Source organism: Mustelus asterias, chromosome 30 (assembly GCF_964213995.1).
Source record: "Mustelus asterias chromosome 30, sMusAst1.hap1.1, whole genome shotgun sequence".
In the NCBI taxonomy this organism is placed as follows: Eukaryota; Metazoa; Chordata; class Chondrichthyes; order Carcharhiniformes; family Triakidae; genus Mustelus; species Mustelus asterias.
Genome location: NC_135830.1, coordinates 15,378,860 through 15,405,131, shown reverse-complemented (window position 1 = coordinate 15,405,131; position 26,272 = coordinate 15,378,860). Strand labels below are relative to the sequence as shown.

Genomic DNA, 26,272 nt, shown 5'->3' with positions numbered 1-26,272 from the left:
GGTGGTGGGGGCCTGGAATGCGCTGCCAGGCAAGGTGGTGGAGGCGGACACACTGGGAACGTTTAAGACTTATCTAGACAGCCAGATGAACGGAGTGGGAATGGAGGGATACAAAAGAATGGTCTAGTTTGGACCAGGGAGCGGCGCGGGCTTGGAGGGCCGAAGGGCCTGTTCCTGTGCTGTTGTTCTTTGTTCTTTGTTCTCATTCGCTCCGTCTCTCCCTCATTCACCCCGTCTCTCCCTCACTCACCCCGTCTCCCCCTCATTCGCCCCGTCTCCCCATCATTCCCCCGTCACTCCATCATTCGCCCCCTCTCTCCCCCGTTCACCTCGTCTCTCCGTCATTCGCCCCGTCTCTCCGTGATTCACAACGTCTCTACCTCATTCACCCCGTCTCTCCCTCATTCACTCCGTCTCTCCCTCATTTACCCCGTCTCTCCCTCATTCAAACCATCTCTTCCTCATTCACCCCATCTCTCCCTCATTCAACCCTTGTCCCCCTCATTCACCGCGTCTCTCTCTCATTCGCCCCGTCACCCCCTCATTCACCGGCTCTCCCCCTCACTCCCCCCGTCTCCCCCTCGTTCATCCCGTCTCTCCCTCACCCACGTCGTCTCTCCCTCATTCGCCCCGTCTCTCCCTCATTCACCCCGTCTCTCCCTCATCCGGCCCGTCTCTCCCTCATTCACCCCGTTTCTCCCTGATTCCCGCCGTCACTCCCTCATTACCCCCGTCTCCCCCTCGTTCACCCCGTCTCTCCCTCACTCACGCCGTCTCTCCCTCATTCGCCCCGTCTCTCCCTCATTCACCCCGTCTCTCCCTCATCCGGCCCGTCTCTCCCTCATTCACCCCGTTTCTCCCTGATTCCCCCCGTCACTCCCTCATTACCCCCGTCTCCCCCTCATTCACCCCGTCTCTCCCTCATTCGCCCCGTCTCTCCCTCATTCCTCCGTCTCTCCCTCATTCGTCCCATCTGCCCAGCATTCCCTCCATCTCTCCCTCATTCCCCCAACACTCCCTCATCCACCCCGTCTCTTCCTCATTCACCCCGTCTCTCCCTCATACCCCCGTCTCTCTCTCATTCACCCCATCTCTCCCTCACCCACGCCGTCTCTCCCTCATTCGCCCCGTCTCTCCCTCATTCGCCCCGTCTCTCCCTCATTCACCCCGTCTCTCCCTCATTCGCCCCGTCTCTCCCTCATTCCTTCGTCTCTCCCTCATTCGTCCCATCTGCCCAGCATTCCCTCCATCTCTCCCTCATTCCCCCAACACTCCCTCATCCACCCCGTCTCTTCCTCATTCACCCCGTCTCTCTCTCATTCACCCCATCTCTCCCTCATTCACCCGTCTCTCCCTCATTCCCCCCATCTCGCCCACATTCGCCCCGTCTCCCCCTCATTCCCCCGTCACCACTCATTCCCTCCGTCTCTCCCTCATTCGCCCAACCTCTCCCTCATTTGCCCCGACTCTCTCTCTCATTCATGCCATCTCTCCCTCATTTCCGTGTCGCTCCCTCATTCACCCCGTCTTTCCCTCACTCACCCCGTCTCTCCCTCATTCCTCCCGTCTCTCCCTCATTCGCTCGCCTCTCCCTCATTCGCCCCATCTCTCTCTCATTCACACGTCTCTCCCTCATTCGCCCCGTCTCCCCCTCATTCCCCGGTCTCTCCCCCGTTCACCAATCTCCCTCATTCCCCCGTGTCTCCCTCGTTCTTCCTGTCTCTCCCTCATTCCTCCCGTCTCTCCCTCATTCACCCGCCTCTCCCTCATTCGCCCCATCTCTCCCTCATTCACACGTCACTCCCTCATTCACCCCGTCTCTCCGTCATTCACCCCATCTCTCCCTCATTCGCCCCATCTCTCCCTCATTCACACGTGTCTCCCTCAGTCGCCCCGTCTCCCCCACATCCCCCCGTCTCCCCACCATTCACCCGTCTCTCCCTCATTCCCCCGTCTCTCCCTCGTTCTCCCTGTCTCTCCCTCATTCGCCCTCTCTCCCTCATTCACCCCGCCACTTCCTCATTGATCCTGTGTCTCCCTCATTCACCCCGTCTCTCCCTCATTCCCCTGTCTCTCCCTCATTTGTCCCATCTCTCCCTCAATCAACCCTTCTCTCCCTCATTCCGCCGTCTCTCCCTCATTCCACCGTCTCTCCCTCATTCTCCCCATCTCTCCCTCATTCACCCCGTCTCTCCCTCATTCGCCCCATCTCCCGCTCATTCCCCCGTCTCTCACTCATCTGCCCCGTCTCTTGCTCATTCGCACCGTCTCTCGCTCATTCGCCCCGTCACTCCCTCATTCACCCGGTCTCTCCCTCATTCAACCCGTCTTTCCCGCATTCGCCCCGTCACTCCATCACTCACCCTGTCTCCCCCTCATTCACCCCGCCGCTCCGTCATTCACCCCGTCTCTCCCTCATTCGCCCCATCTCTCCCTCATTCACACGTCTCTCCCTCATTCGCCCCGTCTCCCCCAAATCCCCCCGTCTCCCCCCCATTCACCCGTCTCTCCCTTATTCCCCCGTCTCTCCCTCGTTCTCCCTGTCTCACCCTCATTCGCCCCGTCTCTCCCTCATTCGCCCTCTCTTCCTCAATCACCCCGTCACCTCCTCATTCACCCGTCGCTTACTCATTTACCCCGTCATTCCCGCATTCGCCCCGTCACTCCCTCACTCACCCTGTCTCCCCCTCATTCACCCCGTCTCTCCGTCATTCAGCACGTCTCTCCCTCATTCGCCCCGTCTCTCCCTCATTCGCCCCGTCTCTCCGTCATTCGCCCCGTCTCTCCGTCATTCACAATGTCTCTCCCTCATTCGCCCCGACTTTCCCTCACTCACCCCGTCTCCCCCTCATTCACCCCGTCTCTCCGTCATTCGCCCGTCTCTCCCTCATTCGCCCCGTCTCTCCCTCAATCGCCCCGTCTCTCCGTCACTTGCCCCGGCTCTCCCTCAATCGCCCCGTCTCTCCCTCTCCACCAGGATGTTGCCTGGTATGGAGGGGCTTAGTTATGAGGAGAGATTGGGTAAACTGGGGTTGTTCTCCCTGGAAAGACGGAGGATGAGGGGAGACTTAATAGAGGTGTACAAAATTATGAAAGGCATAGATAGGGTGAACGGTGGGAAGCTTTTCCCCAGGTCGGTGGTGACGTTCACGAGGGGTCATAGGTTCAAGGTGAAGGAGGGGAGGTTTAACACAGATATCAGAAGGACATATTTTACACAGAGGGTGGTGGGGCCTGGAATGCGCTGCCAGGCAAGGTGGTGGAGGCGGACACACTGGGAACGTTTAAGACTTATCTAGATAGCCACATGAACGGAGTGGGAATGGAGGGATACAAAAGAATGGTCTAGTTTGGACCAGGGAGCGGCGCGGGCTTGGAGGGCCGAAGGGCCTGTTCCTGTGCTATATTGTTCTTCGTTCTTTGTTCTTTGTTCTCATTCGCCCCGTCTCTCCCTCATTCACCCCGTCTCTCCCTCACTCACCCCGTCTCCCCCTCATTAACCCCGTCTCCCCATCATTCTCCCGTCTCTCCATTATTCGCCCCGGCTCTCCCCCATTCACCTCGTCTCTCCGTCAATCGCCCCATCTCTCCGTCATTCACAACGTCTCTCCCTCATTCGCCCCGTCTCTCCCTCATTCACCCCGTCTCTCCCTCATTCGTCCCGTCTCTCCCTCATTCGCCCCGTCTCTCCGTCATTCACCCCGTCTCTCCCTCATTCAAACCATCTCCCCCTCATTCACACCGTCTCTCCCTCATTTGCTCTGTCTTTCCGTCATTCACCCCGTCTCTCCCTCATTCAACCCGTCTCCCCCTCATTCACCCCGTCTCTCCCTCATTCGCCCCGTCACCCCCTCATTCACCCCGTCTCTCCCTCATTCCCCCCGTCTCTCCCTCATTCACCCCATCTCTCCCTCATTCGCCCCATCTCTCCCTCATTCGCCCCGTCTCTCCCTCATTCACCCCGTCTCTCCCTCATTCACTCCCTCTCTCCCCCATTCGCACCGTCTCTCCCTCATTCGCCCCGTCATTCCCTCACTCACCCCGTCTCTCCCTCATTCACTCCGTCTCCCCCTCATTCCCCCATCTCTCCGTCATTCGCCCCATCTCTCTCTCATTCACCCCGTCTCTCCCTCATTCCCCCCGTCTCTCCCTCATTTGCCCTGTCTCTCCGTCATTCACAATGTCTCTCCCCCATTCGCCCCGCCACCCCCTCATTCACCCCGTCTCTCCCTCAGTCCCCCCGTCTCTCCCTCATTCACCGCGTCTCTCCCTCATTCCCCCGTCTCTCCCTCATTCACCCCGGCTCTCCCTCATTCGTCCTTTCTCTTCCTCATTCGCCCCGTCTCTCCCTCATTCATCCTTTCTCTTCCTCATTCGACCCGTCTCCCCGTCATTCGCCCCGTCTCTCCCTCAACTCACCCCGTCTCTCTCTCATTCACCCCGTCTCTCCCTCATTCCCCCTGTCTCCCCTCATTCACCCCTTCTCCCCCTCATTCACCCCGTCTCTCCCTCATTCCCCCGTCTCTCCCTCATTCGCCCAGTCTCTCCCTCATAGAACATAGAACGTTACAGCGCAGTAGAGGCCCTTCAGACCTCGATTTTGTGCCGACCAGTGGAACCAATCTAATGCCCCTCTAATCTACACTATTCTAATATCATCCATATGTTTATCCAATCACCATTTGAATGTTCTTAATGTTGACGAGTCCACTACTGCTGCAGGCAGGGCATTCCACGCCCTTACTACTCTCTGAGTAAAGAATCTACCTCTAACATCTGTCCTATATTTCTCACCCCTCAATTTAAAGCTGTATCCCCTCGTGCTAGTCATCACCATCCTAGGAAAAAGGCTCTCACTATCCACCCTATCTAATCCTCTGATCATTTTGTATGCCTCTATTGAGTCACCTCTTAAACTTCTTCTCTCTAACGAAAACAACCTCAAGCCCCTCAGCCTTTCCTCATACGATTTTCCCACCATACCAGGCAACATCCTGGTAAATATCCTCTGCACCCTCTCCAACACTTCCACATCTTTCCTATAATATGGCGACCAGAATTGTGCGCAATGCTCCAAATGCGGCCGCACCAGAGTTTTGTACAGTTGCGGCATAACCTCCTGGCTCCGAAACTCAATCCCTCTGCCAGGAAAAGCTAACACACCGTATGCATTCTTAACAACCCTATCAACCTGACTGCCAACTTTCAGGGATCTATGCACATGGACAACCAGATCCCTCTGTTCATCCACACGACCAAGTACCTTACCATTAGCCCAGTACTCTGTATTCCTGTTACTCCTTCCAAAGTGAATCACCACACACTTTTCCGCATTAAACTCCATTTGCCACCTCTCAGCCCAGCTCTGCAGCTTATCTATGTCCCTCTGTAACCTGCCACTTCCCTCCGCACTGTCTACAACTCCACCGACTATAGTGTCATCCGCAAATTTAATAATCCACCCTTCCACGCCCCCATCCAGGTCATTAATAAAAATGACAAACAGCAGTGGCCCCAAAACAGATCCTTGCGGTCCACCACTAGTAACTGAACTCCAGGATGAATATTTCCCATCAACCACCACCCTCTGTTTTCTTACAGCCAGCCAATTCCTGATCCAAACCACTAAATCACCCTCAATCCCATATGTCCGTATTTTCTGCAAAAGCTTACCATGGGGAACCTTACCAAACGCTTTGCTGAAATCCATATACACCACATCAACCGCTTTACCCTCATCCACCTCTTTGATCACCTTCTCTAAGAACTCAATAAGGTTTGTGAGGCACGACCTGCCCTTCACAAAACCCTGCTGACTATCCCTAATCAAATTATTCCTTTCTAGGTGATTATAAATCCTATCTCTTATAATCCTTTCCAATACTTTGCCCACAACAGAAGTCAGGCTCACCGGTCTATAATTACGAGGGTTGTCCCTACTCCCCTTCTTGAACAAGGGGACAACATTTGCTATCCTCCAGTCTTCTGGCACTGTTCCAGTAGACAATGACGACCCAAAGATCAAAGCCAAAGGCTCTGCAATCTGCTCTCTAGCCTCCCAGAGAATCCTAGGATAAATCCGATCCGGCCCAGGGGACTTATCTATTTTTACCCTTTCCAGAATTGCTAACACCTCCTCCTTATGAACCTCAATCCTATCCAGTCCAACAGCCTGCAACTCAGTACTCCCCTCGACAACACTGTCCCTCTCCAGTGTGAATACCGACGAAAAATATTCATTTAGTGCCTCTCCTATCTCTTCAGACTCCACGCACAACTTCCCACTACTGTCCTTGACTGGCCCTAATCTTACCCTAGTCATTCTTTTACTCCTGACATACCGATAGAAAGCTTTCGGGTTTTCCTTGATCCGACCTGCCAAGGACTTCTCATGTCTCCTCCTGGCTCTTCTTAACTCTTTCTTTAGGTCCTTCCTGGCTAACGTGTAACTCCCAAGTGCCCTAACTGAGCCTTCACGTCTCATCTTAACATAAGTCGCCCTCTTCCTCTTCACAAGAGATTCAACCTCCTTATTAAACCACGGTTCCCTCACACGTCTGGTTCCTCCCTGCCTGACAGATACATATTTATCAAGGAGGCGTAGTAGCTGTTCCTTGAACAAGTTCCTCATTAAAATTGTGCCCATCCCCTGCAGTTTCCTTCCCCAACCTATGCCAGCTAAGTCTCGCCTCCTCGCATCATAATTTCCTTTCACCTAGCTATAACTCTTGCCCTTTGGTATGTACCTATACTTTTCCATTGCTAAGGTAAATGTAATCGAATTGTGGTCACTGTCACCAAAGTGCTCAATTACCTCCAAATCTAACACCTGGCCTGGTTCATTACCCAGTACCAAATCCAATGTGGGCTCGCCTCTTGTTGTTCTATCTACATACTGCGTCAGGATGCCTTCCTGCACACATTGGACAAAAACCAACCCCTCGAAAGTACTCGAACTACAGCTTTTCCAGTCAATATTTGTAGAGTTAAAGTCCCTCAGTACAACTACCCTGTTACTTTCGCTCCTATCCACAATCATCCAAAACCTTCCCCCGTCTCTCTCTCATTCCCTCCGTCTCTCCCGCATTCGCCCTGTCTCTCCCTCATCCGCCCCCTCGCTCCCTCATTCAGCCCATCTCCCCCTCAGTCCCCCGTCTCTCCCTCATTCACCCCATCTTCCCCTCATTCCCCCCGTCTCTCATTCATTCGCCCCATCTCACCCTCATTCCCCCCATCTCACCCTCATTCCCCTGTCTCTCCCTCATTCCCCCATCTCCCCCTCTTTCCCCCGCCTCTCTCTCATTTGCCCGATCCCTCCCTCATTCGCCCCGTCTCTCCCTCATTCGCCCTGTCTCACCCTCATTGCCCCCGAATCTCCCTCATTCCCCCGTCTCTCCTTCATTCCCCCGTCTCTCCCTCATTCACCCCGTCTCTCCCTCCTTTCCCCCGTCTCTCCCTCATTCGCCCCATCTCCACTCATTCCCCGTCTCTCCCTCATTCACCCTGTCTCTTCCTCATTCCCCCGTCACTCCCTCATTTGCCCCGTCTCCACTCATTCCCCCGTCTCTCTCTCATTTCCCCCGTCTCTCTCTCATTCACTCCGTCTCTCCCTCATTTCACTCGTCTCTCCCTCATTCACTCCGTCTCTCCCTCATTTCCTCGTCTCACCCTCATTTGCCCCGTCGCTCCCTCATTCGCCCCGTCACTCCCTCATTCCCCCATCTCTCCCTCATTCCCCCGTCTCTCCCTCATTTCCCCCGTCTCTCTCTCATTCACTCCGTCTCTCCCTCATTCACTCCGTCTCTCCCTCATTTGCCCCGTCTCTCGCTCATTCGCCCCGTCTCTCCATCATTCACCCCGTCTCCCCCTCATTCCCCCATCTCTCCCTCATTCGTCCCATCTGCCCCTCATTCCCTCTGTCTCTCCGTCATTTCCCCGTCACACCCTCATTCACCCCGTCTCTCCCTCAGTCGCCTCATCTCCCCCTCATTCCCTCCATCTCTCCCTCATTCCCCCATCTCCCCCTCATTCCCCCGTCACTCCCTCATTCACCCCGTCTCTCCCTCAGTCGCCTCATCTCCCCCTCATTCCCTCCATCTCTCCCTCATTCCCCCATCTCCCCCTCATTCCCCCGTCACTCCCTCATTGGCCCCGTCTCGAACTCGTTTCCCCCGTCTCCTCTTCGTTCACCCCGTCTCTCCCTCATTCGCCCCGCCGCTCCCTCATTTTCCCCGTCACTCCCTCATTCCCCCATCTCTCCCTCATTTCCCCATCTCTCTCTCATTCCCTCCGTCTCTAATGCATTGCCCCGTCTCTCCCTCATTCGCCCCGTCTCCCCCTCATTCACCCCGTCTCTCCCTCATTCGCCCTGTCTCTCCCTCATTCACCCCGTCTCTCCCTCATTACACCTGTCACTCCCTCATTCCCCCCGTCTCACCCTCATTCGTCCCATCTCTCCCTCATTCGCCCCGTCTCCACTCATTCCCCTGTCTCTCCCTCTTTTCCCCATCACTCTCTTATTCACTCCATCTCTCCCTCATTCCCCCGTCTCTCCCTCATTCGCCCCGTCGCTCCCTCATTCCCCCGTCTTCTCTCATCCACTCTGTCACTCCCTCATTCCCCCATCTCTCCCGCATTTCCCCATCGCTCTCTCATTCCCTCCGTCTCTAATGCATTGCCCCGTCTCTCCCTCATTCGCCCCGTCTCCCCCTCATTCACCCCGTCTCTCCCTCATTCGCCCTGTCTCTCCCTCATTCACCCCGTCTCTCCCTCATTACACCTGTCACTCCCTCATTCCCCCCGTCTCACCCTCATTCGTCCCATCTCTCCCTCATTCGCCCCGTCTCCACTCATTCCCCTGTCTCTCCCTCTTTTCCCCATCACTCTCTTATTCACTCCATCTCTCCCTCATTCCCCCGTCTCTCCCTCATTCGCCCCGTCGCTCCCTCATTCCCCCGTCTTCTCTCATCCACTCTGTCACCCCCTCATTCACCCCGTCTCTTCCTCATTCGCCCCGTCCCTCTGTCATTCCCACCGTCTCTCCCTCATTCACCCCGTCTCTCCCTCAATTGCCCCGTCTCTGCCTCATTCACTCCGTCTCTCCCTCCTTTCCCCCATCTCTCTCTCTCATTTCCCCCGCCTGTCTCTCATTCACGCCGTCTCTCCCTCATTTCCGGGTAACTCCATCATTCATCCTGTCTCTCCTTCATTCCCCCCGTCTCTCCCCCTTTCCCCCCGTCTCTCCCTCATTCGCCCTGTCTCTCCTTCATTTGCCTGGTCTCTCCATCATTCATTCCGTCCCTCCCTCATTTCCTCCGTCTCTCTCTCTTATTTCCCCCGTCTCTCTCATTCCCCCCGTCTCTCCCTCATTCCCCCCATCTCCCCCTCATTTCCCCATCTCTCCCTCATTTGCCCCGTTGCTCCCTCATTCGCCCTGTCTCCCCCTCATTCCACCGTCTCTCCCTCGTTCGCCCCATCTCCCCCTGATTCCCTCCATCTCTCCCTCATTTCCGGGTCGCTCCCTCATTCGCCCCATCTCTCCCTCATTCATCCCGTCCCTCCCTCATTTGCCCCGTCACTCCCTCAATCCCCCCGTCTCTCCCTCATTTCCCCGTCTCTGTCTCATTCCCTCCGTCTCTCCCGCATTCGCCCCGTGTCTCCTTCATTCACCCAGTCTCTCCCTCATTCACCCCGTCACTCCAGTCATTCCCCCCGTCTCTCTGCCATTCCCCCGTCTCCCCCTCATTCGCCCCGTCTCCCCCTCGTTCACCCCGTCTCTCCCTCATTCGCCCCGTCTCTCCCTCATTCGCCCCGTCGCTCCGACAATCGCCCCGTCATCCCGTCATTCCCCCCCGTCTCTCCCTCATTTCCCCGTCTCCCTCTCATTCCCTCCGTCTCTAACGCATTCCCCCGTCTCTCCCTCATTCACCCCGTCTCCCCCTCATTCACCCCGTCTCTCCCTCATTCCCCCCGTCTCTCCCTCATTCGCCTCATCTCCCCCTCATTCCCCCATCTCTCCCTCATTCGCCCTGTCTCTCCCTCATTCACCCCGTCTCTCCCTCATTCCACCCGTCACTCCCTCATTCCCCCTGTCTCACCCTCATTCGTCCCATCTCTCCCTCATTAGTCCCGTCTCCACTCATTCCACCGTCTCTCCCTCTTTTCCCCGTCACTCGTTCATTCACTCTGTCTCTCCCTCATTCGCCCTGTCTCTCTGTCATTCCCCTGTCTCGCCATCATTCACCCCATCTCCCTCTCATTCGCCCGTCTCCCCCTCATTCCCCCATCTCTCCCTCATTCCCCCATCTCCCCCTCATTCGCCCGTCACTCCCGCATTCGCCCCATCTCCCCCTCATTTGCCCCGTCTCTGCCTCATTCACTCCGTCCCTCCCTCATTTCCCCCGTCTCTCTCTCTCATTTCCCCCGTCTCTCTCTCATTCATGCCGCCACTCCCTCCTTCACCCCGCCTCTCCAGCATTCGCCCCGTCTCTCGCTCATTCACCCCGTCTCCCCCTCATTCACCCGTCTCTCGCTCATTCGTGCCATCTGCCCTTCATTCCCTCCGTCTCTCCCTCATTGCCCCGTCACACCCTCATTCACCCTGTCTCTCCCTCAGTTGCCCCGTCTCCCTCTCATTCCCCCCGTCTCTCCCTCATTCCCCCATCTCCCCCTGATTCCCCTGTCACTCCCGTATTCGCCCCGTGACCCCCTCATTCCCCCCGTCTCCCCCTCGTTCACACCGTCCTTCCCTCATTCACGCTGTCTCTCCCTCATTCGCCCCGTCTCTCTGTCATTCGCCCCGTCGCTCCCTCATTTGCCCCGTCCCTCCCTCATTCCCCCATCTCTCCCTCATTCCCCCGTCTCTCTCTGTCATTTCCGCCGTCTCTCTCTCATTCATGCCGCCACTCCCTCCTTCGCCCCGTCTCTCCCGCATTCGCCCCGTCTCTCCCTCATTCACCCCGTCTCCCCCTCATTCACCCGTCTCTCCCTCAGTCGCCCCGTCTCCCCCTCATTCCCCCCGTCTCTCCCTCAATCCCCCATCTCCCCCTCATTCCCCCGTCACTCCCGCATTGGCCCCGTCTCCCCCTCATTCCCCCCGTCTCCTCCTCGTTCACCCCGTCCCTCCCTCATTCGCGCCGTCTCTCCCTCATTCGCCCCGTCTCTCCGTCATTCGCCCCGTCGCTCCCTCATTTGCCCCGTCACTCCTTCATTCCCCCCATCTCTCCCTCATTCCCCCGTCTCTTCCTCATTCGTCCCGTCGCTCCCTCATTCCCCCCGTCTCTCTCCCATCCACTCTGTCACCCCCTCATTCACCCCGTCTCTCCCTCATTCGCCCCCTTCTCTCTGTCATTCCCCTGTCTCTCCATCATTCACCCCGTCTCTCCCTCATTCCCCCCCATCTCTCCCTCATTCCCCCGTCTCCCCCTCATTCGCCACGTCTCTCTCTCATTCCCCGTCTCTCCCTCATTCGCCCCGTCTCTCCCTCATTTGCCCCGTCTCTCCCTCATTCACGCCGTATCTCCCTCATTCCCACCGTCTCTCCCTCATTCCCCCGTCTCTCTCTCTCATTCACGCCGTCTCTCCCTCGTTTCCGGGTCACTCCCTCATTCACCCCGTCCATCCCTCATTCACCCCGTCTTTCCCTCATTCGCCCTGTCTCTCAATCATTCCCCCCGTCTCTCCCTCATTCGCCCCGTCTCTCCCTCATTTCCCCCATCTCTCTCTCATTCGCCCCGTCTCTCCCTCATTCACCCCGTCTCTCCCTCATTCCCCCGTCTCTCCCTCATTCCGCCGTCTCTCCCCCATTTTCCCCGTCTCTCCCTCATTCACCCCGTCACTCCCTCATTTGCCCCATCTCTCAATCATTCCCCCCATCTCTCCCTCATTTGCCCTGTCTCTCCCTCATTCACTCCGACTCTCCCTCATTTCCCCCGTCTCTCTCTCTCTCATTCACGCCATCTCTCGCTCATTTCTGGGTCACTCCCTCATTCGCCCCGTCTCTCCCTCATTCCCCCATCTCCCCCTCATTCCCCCGTCTCTCCCTCATTCCCCCGTCTCTCCCTCATTCACCCCGTTTCTCACTCATTTGCCTCGTCTCTCCCTCATTCGCCCCAGCTTCCCCTCTTTCCCCCCGTCTCTTACTCATTCACCCCGTCTCTCCCTCATTCCCCCCGTCACTCCCTCATTCCCCCGTCTCCCCTCATTCCCCCGTCTCTCCCTCATTCACCCCGTCTCTCCCTCATTCACTCTGTCTCCCCATCATTCACCCCGTCTCTCCCTTATTCACCCCGTCTCCCCTTCATTCACTCCATCTCTCCCTCATTCACTCTGTCTCCCCATCATTCGCCCCGTCTCTCCCTCATTCTCTCTGTCTCCCCATCATTCACCCCGTCTCTCCCTCATTCCCCCCGTCACTCCCTCATTCACCCCGTCTCTCCCTCATTCGCCCCGTCTCTCCCTCATTCACCCCGTCACTCCCTCATTCACTCTGTCTCCCCATCATTCACCCCGTCTATTCCTCATTCCCCCTATCACTCCCTCATTCACCCCGTCTCTCCCTCATTCCCCCGCCTCTCCCTAATTCGCCCCTTCTCCCCCTCATTTGCCCCGTCACTCTTTCATTCACCCCGTCTCTTCCTCATTCCTCCCGTCTCTCCCTCATTCACCCCATCGCTCCCTCATTCACCCCGTCATTCCCTCATTCACCCCGTCTCTCCCTCATTCACCCCATCACTCAGTCTTTCACCCCGTCTCCCCCTCATTCACCCCGTCTCTCCCTCATTCAACCCGTCTCTCCCTCATTCGCCCCATCTCTCCCTCATTCACCTCGTCATTCCCTCATTCACCCCGTCTCCCCTTCATTCACCCGGTCTCTCCCTCATTCGCCCCATCTCTCCTTCATTCACCTCGTCTCTCCCTCATTCACCCCATCTCTCCCTCATTCGCCCAGTCGCTCCCTCATTTGCCCCGTCGCTCCCTCATTTGCCCCGTCGCTCCCTCATTCCCGCCGTCTCTCCCTCAATCCCCCGTCTCTCTCTCATTTGCCCCACCTTTTAATCCCACCATTCTCTCCCTGTGCAAGCCTGTAACTCTTTTTCATGCACCCTCCTTCCCTCACCCTGTCTCTCCATCCCTCACTCCACCTCTCCCTATTTCACTCGGACTGTCTCCATTGACCCATCTCTCCCTCCCTCGTCCCCTATCTCCCTCATTCCCCCCTTCCATCCCCCGCCCGCCCAGTCTCCCCTACCTTTCCCCATTTCTCCCTCCCTCACCCGTCTCTCCCCCCTCTCCATGTCTCTCCCTCACTTGTCCCGTCTCTCCCTCCCTCGCTCTGTCTCTCCCTCCCTTACCCCGTCTCTCAATTCTTCGCCCCGTTTCTCAAACCCTCGGCCTGTCTCTCATTCCCTCGCCATGCCTCTCCCTCTCATGCCCCGTCTCTCACTCCCTCTCTCATCTGGCTTCTCGCTGCCTTGCTCCGCCTCTCACTCCCTCGCCCCCTCGCTTGCATCCTCACACATACATGCTCTCTCTCTCTCTCTCTCACACACACACAGACACACACACACACACACACACACACACACTCTCGCACACTAATACACAATCAGAATCACACGTGCATATAGAGTCATAGAGTTATAGAGGTTTACAACATGGAAACAGGCCCTTCGGCCCAACTTGTACATGCTGCCCTTTTTCTAAACCCAGAAGCTAGTCCCACTTACCCGTATTTGGCCCATATCCCTCTATACCCATCTTATCCATGTAACTATCTAAATGTTTCTTAAAAGTCAACATTGCACCCGCCTCTACTACTACCTCTGGTAGCTTGTTCAACACTCACCACCGTCTGTGTGAAAAAATTGCCCCTCTGGACACTTTTGTATCCCTCCCCTCTCAACTTAAACCTATGCCCTCTAGTTTTAGACTGCCCTATCTTTGGAAGATATATTGACCATCCAGCTGATCTGTGCCCCTCATTATTTTATAGACCTCTATAAGATCACCCCTCAGCCTCCTACGCTCCACAGAAAAAAGTCCCAGTCTATCCAGCCTCTCCTTCTCACACAAACCATCATGTCCCGGTAGCATCCTAGTAAATATTTTCTGCACTCTTTCGAGTTTAATAATATCTTTTCTATAATAGGGTGACCAGAATTGCACACAGTATTCCAGGTGTGGCCTTACGAATATATTGTACAACTTCAACAAGACGTCCCAGCTCATGTATTCAATGTTCTGAGCAATGAAACCAAGCATGTTGAATGCCTTCTTCACCATTCTGTCCACCTGTGACCCAACTTTAAAGGAGCTTTGGACATGTACCCCGAGATCTCTTTGTTCTGTAACTCTCCCCAACGCCCTACCACTAACTGAGTAAGTCCTGCCCTGGTTCAATCTACCAAAATGCATCACCTCGCATTTGTCTAAATTAAACTCCATCTGCCATTCGTCAGCCCACTGGCCCAATTGATCAAGATCCCGTTGCATTCGGAGATAACTTTCTTCACTGTCAACTATGCCACCAATCCTGGTGTCATCTGCAAAATTAGCATCAATGTCTCCTATATACTCCTCGAAATCATTAATATAAATGACAAGCAACAGTGGACCCAGCACTGAACCCTGAGGCACACCGCTGGTCTCAGGCCTCCAGTTTGAAAAACAACCATGGTTCACAAAAGAGGTTGAATGTCTTGTCAAGAGGCAAAAAGGAAGCGTATGTCAGGATGAGAAAACAAGGTTCAGTTGGGTCGCTTGAGGGTTACAAGGTCGCAAGGAATGAACTGAGAAAAGGGCTTAAGAGAGCTAGGAGGGGACATGAGAAGTCGTTAGCGGGTTGGATCAAGGATAACCCCAAGGCTTTTTACTCTTATGTGAAAAATAAAAGAATGACCAGGGTGAGGTTAGGGCCGGTCAAGGACAGTAGTGGTAACTTGTGCATGGAGTCAGAAGAGATAGGAGAGGGGATGAATGAATACTTTTCTTCAGTGTTCACCACATGTATGAGGATGAGACTGTGATACAGGCTGATAGGCTGGAGGAGGCGGATGTGCTGAGGGAAGATGTATTCGCAATTTTGAAAAACCTGAGGGTCGATAAGTCCTCTCGGCCAGATGGGATATATCCGAGGATTCGTTGGGAGGCAATGGATGAGATTGCAGAGCCTTTGGCTTTGAACGTTGCGTCCTCACTGTCCACGGGGATCGTGCCAGAGGACTGGAGAGTGGCGAATGTTGTTCCTCTGTTCAGGAAAGGAAATAGGAATGACCCTGGTAATTATAGGTCGTTTAGTCTTACTTCGGTGGTTGGTAAGTCAATGGAAAAGGTCCTGGGGGATAGGATTTATGACCATTTGGAAAGATGCAGCTTAATCCGGGATAGTCAACACGGAATTGTGAAGGGTAAGTCTTGCCTCACAAATTTGATTGCATTCTTTGAGGAGGTAACTAAGTGTGTCGATGAAGATAGAGCATTTGATGTCATATACAAGGATTTTAGTAAGGCGTGATAAGGTTCCCAATGGTCGGCTCATGGAGAAAGTAAGGAGGTGTGGGATGGAGGGAAATTTGGCTAATTGGATAAGTAACTGGCTATCTCATAGAATAACTGCATTTGCTACCAAATAAACATGTTGGACTTTAACCTGGTGTTGTTAAAACTCTTACTGTGTTTACCCCAGTCCAACGCCGGCATCTCCACATCATATCTCATAGAGGACAGAGGGTGGTGGTGGATGGAAAATTTTCAGACTGGAGACCACTAAGCAGCGGTTTACCACAGGGATCAGTGCTGGGCCCTCTGCTATTTGTGATTTTTATCAATGACTTGGAGGAGGCGGCTGAAGGGTGGATCAGTAAATTTGCTGATGACACCAAGATTGGTGGAGCAATGGATGAGGTGGAGGACTGTTGTCGGCTGCAAAGAGACATTGATAGGATGCAGAGCTGGGCCGAAAAATGACAGATGGAGTTTAACCCTGATAAGTGCGAGGTGAATTTGAATTTGAATGCGGATTACAGGATCAACGACAGGGTTCTGAGGAATGTGGAGGAACAGAGAGATCCTGGGGTTCATATCCACAGATCTCTGAAGGTTGCCACTCAAGTGGATAGAGCCGTGAAGAAGGCCTATAGTGTGTTAGCGTTTATTAACAGGGGGTTTGAGTTTAAGAGCCGTGGGGTTATGCTGCAACTGTACAGGACCTTGGTGAGACCACATTTGGAATATTGTGTGCAGTTCTGGTCACCTCAGTATAAGAAGGATGTGGAAGCATTGGAAAGAATGCAAATGACATTTACCAGGATGGTGCCTGGTTTGCAGTGTCGGTCTTATAGGAAAGGTTGAGGGAGCTCGGGCTTTTCTCTTTAGAGCGGAGGAAGATGAGAAGCGACTTAATGGAGGGTAATAAGATGATGAGGGGGATAGGTAGAGTGGACATTCAGAGACTATTTCCTTGGGTCGATGTAGCTGTTACTTGGGACAATAACAATAAGGTTCATGGTGGGGGACATAGGATTTCAGTAAGGCATTTGACAAAGTCCCACATGGCAGGTTGATTAAGAAGGTTAAGGCTCATGGGATACAAGGAGACGTGGCTAGATGGGTGGAGAACTGGCTTGGCCATAGGAGACAGAGGGTAGTGGTCGAAGGGTCTTTTTCCGGCTGGAGGTCTGTGACCAGTGGTGTTCCGCAGGGCTCTGTACTGCGACCTCTGCTATTTGTGATATATATAAATGATTTGGAAGAAGGTGTAACTGGTGTAATCAGCAAGTTTGCGGATGACACGAAGATGGCTGGACTTGCGGATAGCGAAGAGCATTGTCGGGCAATACAGCAGGATATAGATAGGCTGGAATATTGGTCGGAGAGGTGGCAGATGGAGTTTAATCCGGATAAATGCGAAGTGATGCATTTTGGAAGAAATAATGTAGGGAGGAGTTATACAATAAATGGCAGAGTCATCAGGAGTATAGAAACACAGAGGGACCTAGGTGTGCAAGTCCACAAATCCTTGAAGGTGGCAACACAGGTGGAGAAGGTGGTGAAGAAGGCATATGGTATGCTTGCCATTCTGGACGGGGTATAGAGTATAAAAGCTGGAGTCTGATGATGCAGCTGTATACAACGCTGGTTAGGCCACATTTGGAGTACTGCGTCCAGTTCTGGTCGCCGCACTACCAGAAGGACGTGGAGGCATTAGAGAGAGTGCAGAGAAGGTTTACCAGGATGTTGCCTGGTATGGAGGGTCTTAGCTATGAAGAGAGATTGGGTAGACTGGGGTTGTTCTCCTTGGAAAGACGGAGAATGAGGGGAGATCTAATAGAGGTGTACAAGATTATGAAGGGTATAGATAGGGTGAACAGTGGGAAGCTTTTTCCCAGGTCGGAGGTGACGATCACGAGGGCTCACGGGCTCAAGCTGAGAGGGGCGAAGTATAACTCGGATATCAGAGGGACGTTTTTTACACAGAGGGTGGTGGGGGCCTGGAATGCGCTGCCAAGTCGGGTGGTGGAGGCAGGCACGCTGGCATCGTTTAAGACTTACCTGGATAGTCACATGAGCAGCCTGGGAATGGAGGGATACAAGCGATTGGTCTCGTTGGACCAAGGAGCGGCACAGGCTTGGAGGGCCGAAGGGCCTGTTTCCAGTGCTGTACTGTTCTTTGTTCTTTGAGGGATATAGGAGGTAGGTTATTTACTCAGAGAGTGGTTGTGGTGTGGAATGGACTGCCTGCTGTGAAAGTGGAGTCGGACACTTTAGGAACTTTCAAGCGGTTATTGGATCGGCACATGGAGCACACCAGAATGGTAGGGAGTGGCATCGCTTGATCTTGGTTTCGGACAAAGCTCAGCAGAACATCGAGGGCCAAAGGGCCTGTATGGAGCTGTACTGTTCTATGTTCTATGTTCTATGTGACACACTACAACCACCCTCTGGCTTCTGTCAAGAAGCGAATTTTGTATCCATTCAGTTACCTCACCCTGGATCCCATGAGATTTAAACTTACGCAAGCATGCCGTGCACCTTCTTGACTACCTTCTCCACCTGCATTGCCACTTTCAGTGACCTGTGTACCTGTAGACCCAGATCCCTTTGCCTCTCAGTACTCTGAATGGTTCTGCCATTTACTGTATAATTCCTATCTGTCTTAGATCTTCCAAAATGCATTACTTCAAATTTGTCCGAAATAATCTCCATCTGCCATCTCTCCCCCCAAGGCTCCAACTGATCTATATCCACCTGTATCCTCTGATGGTCCTCATTACTATCCCTAAAATCCTCAAACCTTCGTGTCGTCCACAAACTTACGAATGAATCCAGATCCATTTTCCTCCAAATCATTTTTAGGAAGGTTACGTTGGAGTTATAGCAAACACTCATTTGTCCTCAGCTGAATTACTGTGAGCAGTGCTGGTGGCCTCACTAGAAGGAGGATTGAGTGCCCTGGAACTAACTCAAAGGAGATTCCCCATGATGTTGTCTGGGATGCTTTGTTTTCGCAGTGAAGAGAGTCTTGTTCGCCTCGGGTTGCTTTCCTTAGAATACTGAACCCTGGATGTGTACGTCATTGAGGTGTAGAAAATAATGAGCACGTACACGCACCTCTCTCTCTCTCATTCTCTCACTTACTCACCTCATTTGTCTCCCTCTCTCTCACCACAGTTGGCTCTTCCCTGTTGGACCTTCTCCTCCATTTCACTTGCCAATATCATCACATCATGTCTAAAGTTTGTGACGCAGAACAGGACACAGTATTCCAGCTGATCTATTTAATGTGAACACAGCACCGGATCATTTATGATGGAGCTGTCTTTCCTCTAAGTTTAAGTTACTATTATGAACACCATTCCTCTCACAATATCTTCTTCCCCATAATCTCTTCCACATTCACAGGTCGTCGCTCTCTCTTTCTCTCTCTCTCTCTCCACAACTCGACACATTTTTTTCCCAGTATAAGACTGTGTATCAGATGTGGGGCCAGTATCAGTTGGTGCCTGTGCATTGCTTGTCACCTTTAAATCTGCATATTTACTGCTCTCAGATGTGGTGTGTTTGTATCTGCTGCAGGGCCTGAATTTTCCGAGACTTTCCATTGTTTCCAAATGTTTTCTTCTGTTTGAGGAGCTGCATTAAATTCAGGTGTAAAATTAATTTATCTGCAGGTTAAATAGTTCCAGTTTATTGATTAACAGGATTTTGCAATCTATACTCACCCATAGCCCACTTAATTCACATCACGGAAGGTCCACAGTTGAATAGAGAGAGAGTGACAGGGTAACATTTGAAATTCAATTACTGCAATGTCACAGTCCAGTGACAGATATCACTGAAACAATCTGAGATTTAGAGATGGGACTGATGGTTTTTGAGTGAACAGCATGCGTCCACGTGTTATTAGTTGATAAATGTGTTCAGCAGAATCCAGTGTTTGGAAAGAGTTAACTCTATCTAAAGATAAACATGATTCATCACTGAACTCAATGTCGTAATCTGTTTGTTCATTTTTTAAAAATCTTTAAACCGTGTTGCTACTTCAATGTCCCTGAGGTGATTCTGCAGTGTATAAGTTAAAGGCTTTGGGAATATATTGATTCAGAGTTTAAAACAGAGAGACTGCCAGCAGCACGAAGGGACACATCACTTCACACTGAAAATGCTGTATCCAGTAAATATAGCTGAGAAAATAATCTACCCAATCATTGCCATTATTGGTGTTCCTGGTAAGTGACTGTAACCATTGAGGTTGTGTAAATCTGTGTGTGAGCGGCTCACTGATTTTAAACTCTGTCTGAAATTGTTCCAAGTTGATCTCATTGTCACTGTTATACAGACACCAGATGAACAATGTAAGTTACTTAAATCCAATGGTATCTAATATCTCTATGGTATTGATCCTTTTTTCTTCACCTGACAAACCTCTGCATGTAATTCATAGGCTCTGATCCATGAAGTTATTATATTGAGTGGAATCTTATGCATTGTTAGATTGGACCTCAGTAAAGGTGATCTCTCTGAAATAACATTTCATGGCAGTAAGCATAAAAATCGAACTTTGTTCGTGGGTCACCAACCAGAGCGGAATATCTGACACCAGTGAACAAGTGTTACAGGGTATATTTTTCAGTGTATAATTGTACTGATTTGGGTTCTTTCACCTGAGTGAACTATCTAATCGAAGTATCCATCTGTCCATTGCACAATCTGTCCATGTAGAATTATATTTTTTTTAGGAAAAGAACTGGAATTAAATAAGTTGGTTCAATTTTAAAGAAATGTTTTTTTTAAATTGATGAGTGAGTTGTCCATTCTATGGATCTGTCTCGGTCTTTTATATTTGGAACATTTTGAAAATAGGAAGAAATTTTGTTCTAATGATGTTTGGTGGCCGTTGTATGATGTGAAAGTTCCCGATATTGGTTTTATATTGAAAGGAAACAGGCTTCAGCTTTTCCTGATATTTAAGCAACCAAATAACTTACTTGCAGTATTCTGTGATTGTTTGTCAAACATTTTGTGATTTGTTCACATTTCCATTAATCTGGAAATGACTCCAATGTTTTTATCCTGATTGTTATGTTCCTGCATAAACTGTGTTGCTGCTTCAAGCGATTTGTGAACCAAATCGCTGCAACCCCCCAAACTCCTCGAAAGCATTCAGACACTTGATTCATACAGGGAAAAGAGGGGGAAGTGTGGCATTGTTAGTCAAGGACAGTATTATGGTGGCAGTAAGGACGTTTGATGAGGACTCGTCTACTGACGGAGTATGGGCTGAGTTCAGAAACAGGAAAGGAGAGGTCACTCTGTTGGGAGCTTTCTATAGACCTCCGAAAAGTTCCAGAGATGTAGAGGAAAAGATTGCAAAGATGATTCTGGATAGGAGCGAAAGTAGTTGTTATGGGGGACTTTAACTTTACAAATATTGACTGGAAACGCTATAGTTCGAGTACTTTAGATGGGTCAGTTTTTGTCCAATGTGTGCAGGAGAGTTTCCTGACACAGTGTGTAGATGGGCCAATAAGAGGTGAGGCAACATTGGATATAGTACTGGCTAATCAACCAGACCAGTTGTTAGATTTGGAGGTAGGTGAGCACTTTGGTGATAGTGACCACAATTTTGTTACGTTTACTTTAGCGATGGAAAGAAATAGGTATATACCGAAGGGCAAGAGTTATAGCTGGGGGAAAGGAAACTATGATGCGATTAGGAGAGTTTTAGAATGCATAGGGTGGGGAAGGAAACTGAAAGGGATGGACACAATTGAAATGTGGAGCTTGTTTAAGGAACAGCTACTGCATGTCCTTGATAAGTATGTACCTGTCAGGCAGGGAGGAAGTGGTCGAGCGAGGGAACCGTGGTTTACTAAAGAAGTTGAATCTCTTGTGACGAGAAAGAAGGAGACTTATGTAAAGATGAGACTTGAAGATTCAGTTAGGGCGCTTGAGAGTTACAAGTTAGCCAGATGGTCATTGGATAGTCATATGGATGATATTGGAATAGTGTAGGTTAGATGGGCTTTAGATTTTTTTCACAAGTCGGCGCAACATCAGGGGCCGAAGGGCCTGTACTGCGCTGTAGTGTTCGATGTTCTATGGAGTAACTGAAAAACGTATTATTCAGATCAAATTGCAGAACCTGATAATTAGCTGTGGTGAAATTAATTTACAATTCGAATACCGAATTTGCTGGTTTATACGTTATTATTAATGTGTTACTGCATTTAGGTGCGTTTGTCCACTCTGGTTATTCTCATTCTCAGTTTGGATTGGTTTGTAAATTTTAAAATGATAATTTTGCTTCTTGATTCCATATTGTTGACGTAAATGGTGAAGGACAGTGATCCCAGCGCTGATCCTGTGTAGAAAACCACTTCTCACCTTCCAGCAATCAGAGTAAATCCCTTTAACCCCTACTCACTGTGTTGTGTCTTTGTAACCAACTTCTAGTCATTCTGCTGCTGGTCCTTTAACTCCACTTGCTCTCAGATTTCTCAAGTCTGTTAAGCCGTAACTTACTAAAGTCATTTAGAAAGTCAAGTGTCCCACATCTATCATACTAATCCCATGTAACATTCCTGATAATTGCTAAATAATGCATGAAATCTCTCAAGAATGATGTTAATTTTGGAATATATGTTACCGACTCTTTATCAGAGTCTTTGTTACTTGTTATTATTTTCCTCTAATAGAGTTGGTTCAGTTACTTACGTTGACACTGTTCAGGTTGTGACTTGATGACTGATCTTTGGATTGTTGTTTATTTCCTGTTTCAAACACAACATAACATAAATTGTATATTACTTTCCAATCCTGTGGTTAACGTCTGATGATCAGATATTTCAGAAGGCACACATGATTGTTGCCTTTATTAGCCGACGTGTAGAATATAGGAGCAGGAAGGGTATGATGGAGCTGTATCAAACGCTCATTTGTCCTCAGCTGAAGTACTGTGAGGAGTTCTGGTGGTCTCACTAGAAAGAGGATGCGATTGCCTGGAAGGGACTAAAAGGACATTCCCCTTGATGTTGCCTGGGCTGCAGTGTTTCTGCAGTGAAGAGTGTCTGGTAAGGCTGGTGTTGCTTTCCTCAGAACAATTAACCCTGGATGTGTACATCATTGAGTTGTAGAAAATTATGAGGGATATAAATAAGATAGTTAATTAGAAACTTTTTCGCCTTAGCAGAGGTGTCACTATCCAAGGTGCATCGATTAAAGTCAGCAGCAGGAAGGGTAGAGGGTTTCTGAGGAAACAAAAGTGTTTCTGGGCCATTTCAGAAATCCTGCAGGACATCCTGCACAGCAAGATACCACAATCACACTGCATTGTGGTAGCAGCAAGACTTAAAATACAATTGTAGCTGTGAATTAGTGAAAAGCTAAAACACATCACGGATTCACCCTCAGTAGCACAATCGCTGTTTAACAATCCAGCCTTTTGGGAGGATGTGAGTGAGAGTCTTTCCCCAAATTAGGCAAAGCAGGAGCAAGGGATTGATTAAGAAAGGAATAAGGAGGATGAATGTAAGCTCGCGGGGATTATAACAACTGAATTTCAAAAATGTCTATCGGTATGGAAAGAGAAAAAAGATTGACAAAAGTTGCATCTTTGCTGTCAGAAATGGGAGACCCCATAACGGGGAACAAAGTAATAGCCGAGGACTTAACTTGTATTTTTCTTCGATCTTCACAAAGGAAGACATGAATAACGCACCAGCATTTCTGAGAGGAACAAGTTATAGTGAGGAGATGAAGCAAATTTACTTTGGAGGGGAAATGTTTTTGGGGAAATTGATGGGATTGAAGGTGGATAAATCTCCAGGTCCTGATATCATTCGTCCCAGAATAATTCAGGAACTGTCCTAGGAATAGTGAATCCAGCGGTGGTTATTTTCCCAATTTCGTATTGGACTCTGGACTCGTTCCTACAAATTGGAGGAAGGTGATATTTCGACCTGGATATAGAGATAAAACACAGAACGATAGACTAGTGAGCCTGACATCGGTCCTGGGGAAGTTGCAAGAGACATTTTCTAGAATTTAATAACTCGGCAGTTGGAAGGCAGTGGCATTATTAGACAAAAGCAACATGGATTTACAAAAGGGAAATCATGCTTAGAATTGCTTGGATTTATTTGAGGATGGAACTGGAGGAGTTGAGCGAGGGGAACCAGTGAATGTGGTTTATTTATTTTTCCAGAAGGGAAAACTGAATGCATCATCTCCAAATTTGCAGATGATATAAATTTGGGTGGGTCGGGGGATGGCGGGGGGGGTGGGGGGGTGGTGGTGGGGGGGGGGGGGGGGTCACGGTCTGGGGTGCCGTGTGCCGTGAGGAGGATGCAGAGAATATTCAGCGTGATTTGGAAAGGCTGAGGATGTAGTCAGACGCATGGCAGATGCAGTTTAATGTGGACCACTGTGAGGACATCGACTTTGGCTGGAATATTAGGAAGACACGGTAGCACAGTGGTTAGTACTGCTGCTTCACAGCTCCAGGGACCTGGGTTCGATTTCCGGCTTGGGTCACTGTCTTTGTGGAGTTTGCACATTCTCCTCATGTCTGCATGGGTTTTCTCCGGGTGCTCCGGTTTCATCCCACAGTCAAAAGATATGTGGGTTAGGTTGATTGGACATGCTATAAAAATAGCCCCTTAGTGTCCTGAGATGCGTAGGTTAAAGGGATTAGTGGGTAAATGTGTAGGGATATGGGGATAGGGCCTGGGTGGGATTGTGGTCTGTGCAGACTCGCTGAGCCAGATGGCCCCTTTCTGCACTGGAGGGTTTCTATGATTCTGTGACAAGCTGGTACTTGAATGGATGTAAATTGAGTTAAGTGGATACTCATCAAAACATTGGTCTCCTCATGTGTCATTCACTGCAAGGAACCAGGCAGGTACAGCAGGCAGGAAGGAAGGCAAATGCTCTGTTGATTTTCATAGCGAGAGGTTTTCTATATAGGGTTGAGGATTGCTTGCTGCACTTGGAACAACGTATTGGAGAGGCCACTCCTGGAGCTTTTTCTTCAGTTGTGGTGTCCTTACCAGAGGAAGGATGTCCTTGCTGTAGAGGATGTCCAGTAACGGTTTTCCAGGCTGATTCCTGGGATGACAGTCTGTCATATGATGAGAGACTAAGTCGGTTAGGATTATATTCACTGGAGTTTAGCAGAGTGAGAAGGGATCTCATAGAAACTTATAACATTCTAAGACGATTAGACAGGGTAGATTCAGAAAGAATGTTTCCAATGGTGGGGTGCCCTGAACTGGCAGTCATAGTTTGATGATAAGGGGCAAATCTTTTTAGAATTGAGGTGAGGAGAAATTTCTTCAGTCAGAGTGTGGTGAATGTGTCGAAACCACAGGCGTTCTGATATTTCAAGAATAAATTAGATATAGCTCTCGGGGCTAAAGTGATCATGGAATTGTGGGGGGGGGGGGGGGGGAGGGGGAAATCAAGATCTTACATTTGATAATTAGCCAACTATAAACTAATGGTAGAGATGAGGACCCCATAACCACATTCCCCTCCCCCACCCCGACAGCGACACTTTTTCTTCTCACCTCTCCCTGCCTCTCAGGCTTCTTTCTCTCTCTCTGTTCTGCATCCTCCCTATTTTCCACCTCTCTCCCTCACTCTAACACAGCCTAACGAGAACGTTGGGTGAGAGAGTTGGAAAACCGGAAATTACATCCTGGGTGAAATGTATTAAATTGCGTGCTGTAGGTTTCTTTAACCACTGATATCATCCAATTAAACACAGAAACATTTCGGAATGAAGCGAATGGAAAAGGAACCCTGAGGGCCCTGAGATTAGGCCTTGAATTGAGGCATAGTCACAGAGGATGCATTAACCCTTGGGGACAAAAAAACAGAATTCTCCCCACGCCAGGCAAACATAACTGTCCTTTCCAGCCCCAAAACGTCCCACACACGGATAGAAGGGGCGAGAGGAAAAGAGAGCCACTGTTCCCCACCCTCTGACCCACCCGCACACCCTTCATACACCGCACAACAATAAAAAGACCACAATTCACAATGGGATTGTATTTTACATTAATTACAAGATGCAACATTGAAGCAAATGGATGGTTGAAAGAGGAAAGGTTGTAATGACAGAGACCGAGATATTCAACCACCTTCCCTACCCACTCCGCTCAAAAATGAATAAACCTCCAAACCCCACCACCCTGTCTAAAAACGTAAACAGGACACAGGGATTGAGGACAAGTATTTGCCAAGGCCAGGGATTTGATTTTTATCCTCTCCTCCGTTCCATGTGCTTTATCGTCACTGAGCTAATTTGCCTTTTAAGTTGTGTGGTTACCATTTGCAGTTCTGTAAATGCTGCAGGTCATTGGTGCACAGCAGGATCCCACGGGCAGCAATGTTTCCACATCGCCCAGCCCAGTAGGCAAGTGGCGACCTTTGCTGTTTGTCATTTTTATAAATGACCTGGATGAGGAAGGAAGGTTGGTGGGGTTGTGGATAGTCTGGAGGGATGTCAAAAGTTACAGAGGGACATAGATAGGATGCAAGACTGGGCGGAGAAGTGGCAGATGGACTTCAACCCAGATAAATGCATAGTGGTCCATTTTGGAAGGTCAAATGGGATGAAGGAGTACACTATAAAGGGAAAGACTCTTAGTACTGTAGAGGATCAGAAGGACGTTGGGATCCGGGGCCAGAACACTCTCAAATCGGCCCCGCAGGTGGAGGAGGTGGTTAAGAAGGCGTATGGTGTGCTGGCCTTTATCAATCGAGGGAT

General features: G+C 50.6%; 1 protein-coding gene across 1 annotated transcript in view; it reads left to right on the top strand.

Annotated features, from left to right (window-relative positions):
- LOC144480793 (uncharacterized) overlaps positions 1-26,062 on the top strand; it is a 585,830-nt gene extending 559,768 nt beyond the window's left edge. The window contains exon 3 of the transcript XR_013495714.1: positions 25,973-26,062. The gene's annotated coding sequence lies outside the window, so the exon portion shown is untranslated. The remainder of the gene's footprint in view (positions 1-25,972) is intronic.
- The last annotated feature ends 210 nt before the right edge of the window (positions 26,063-26,272 follow it).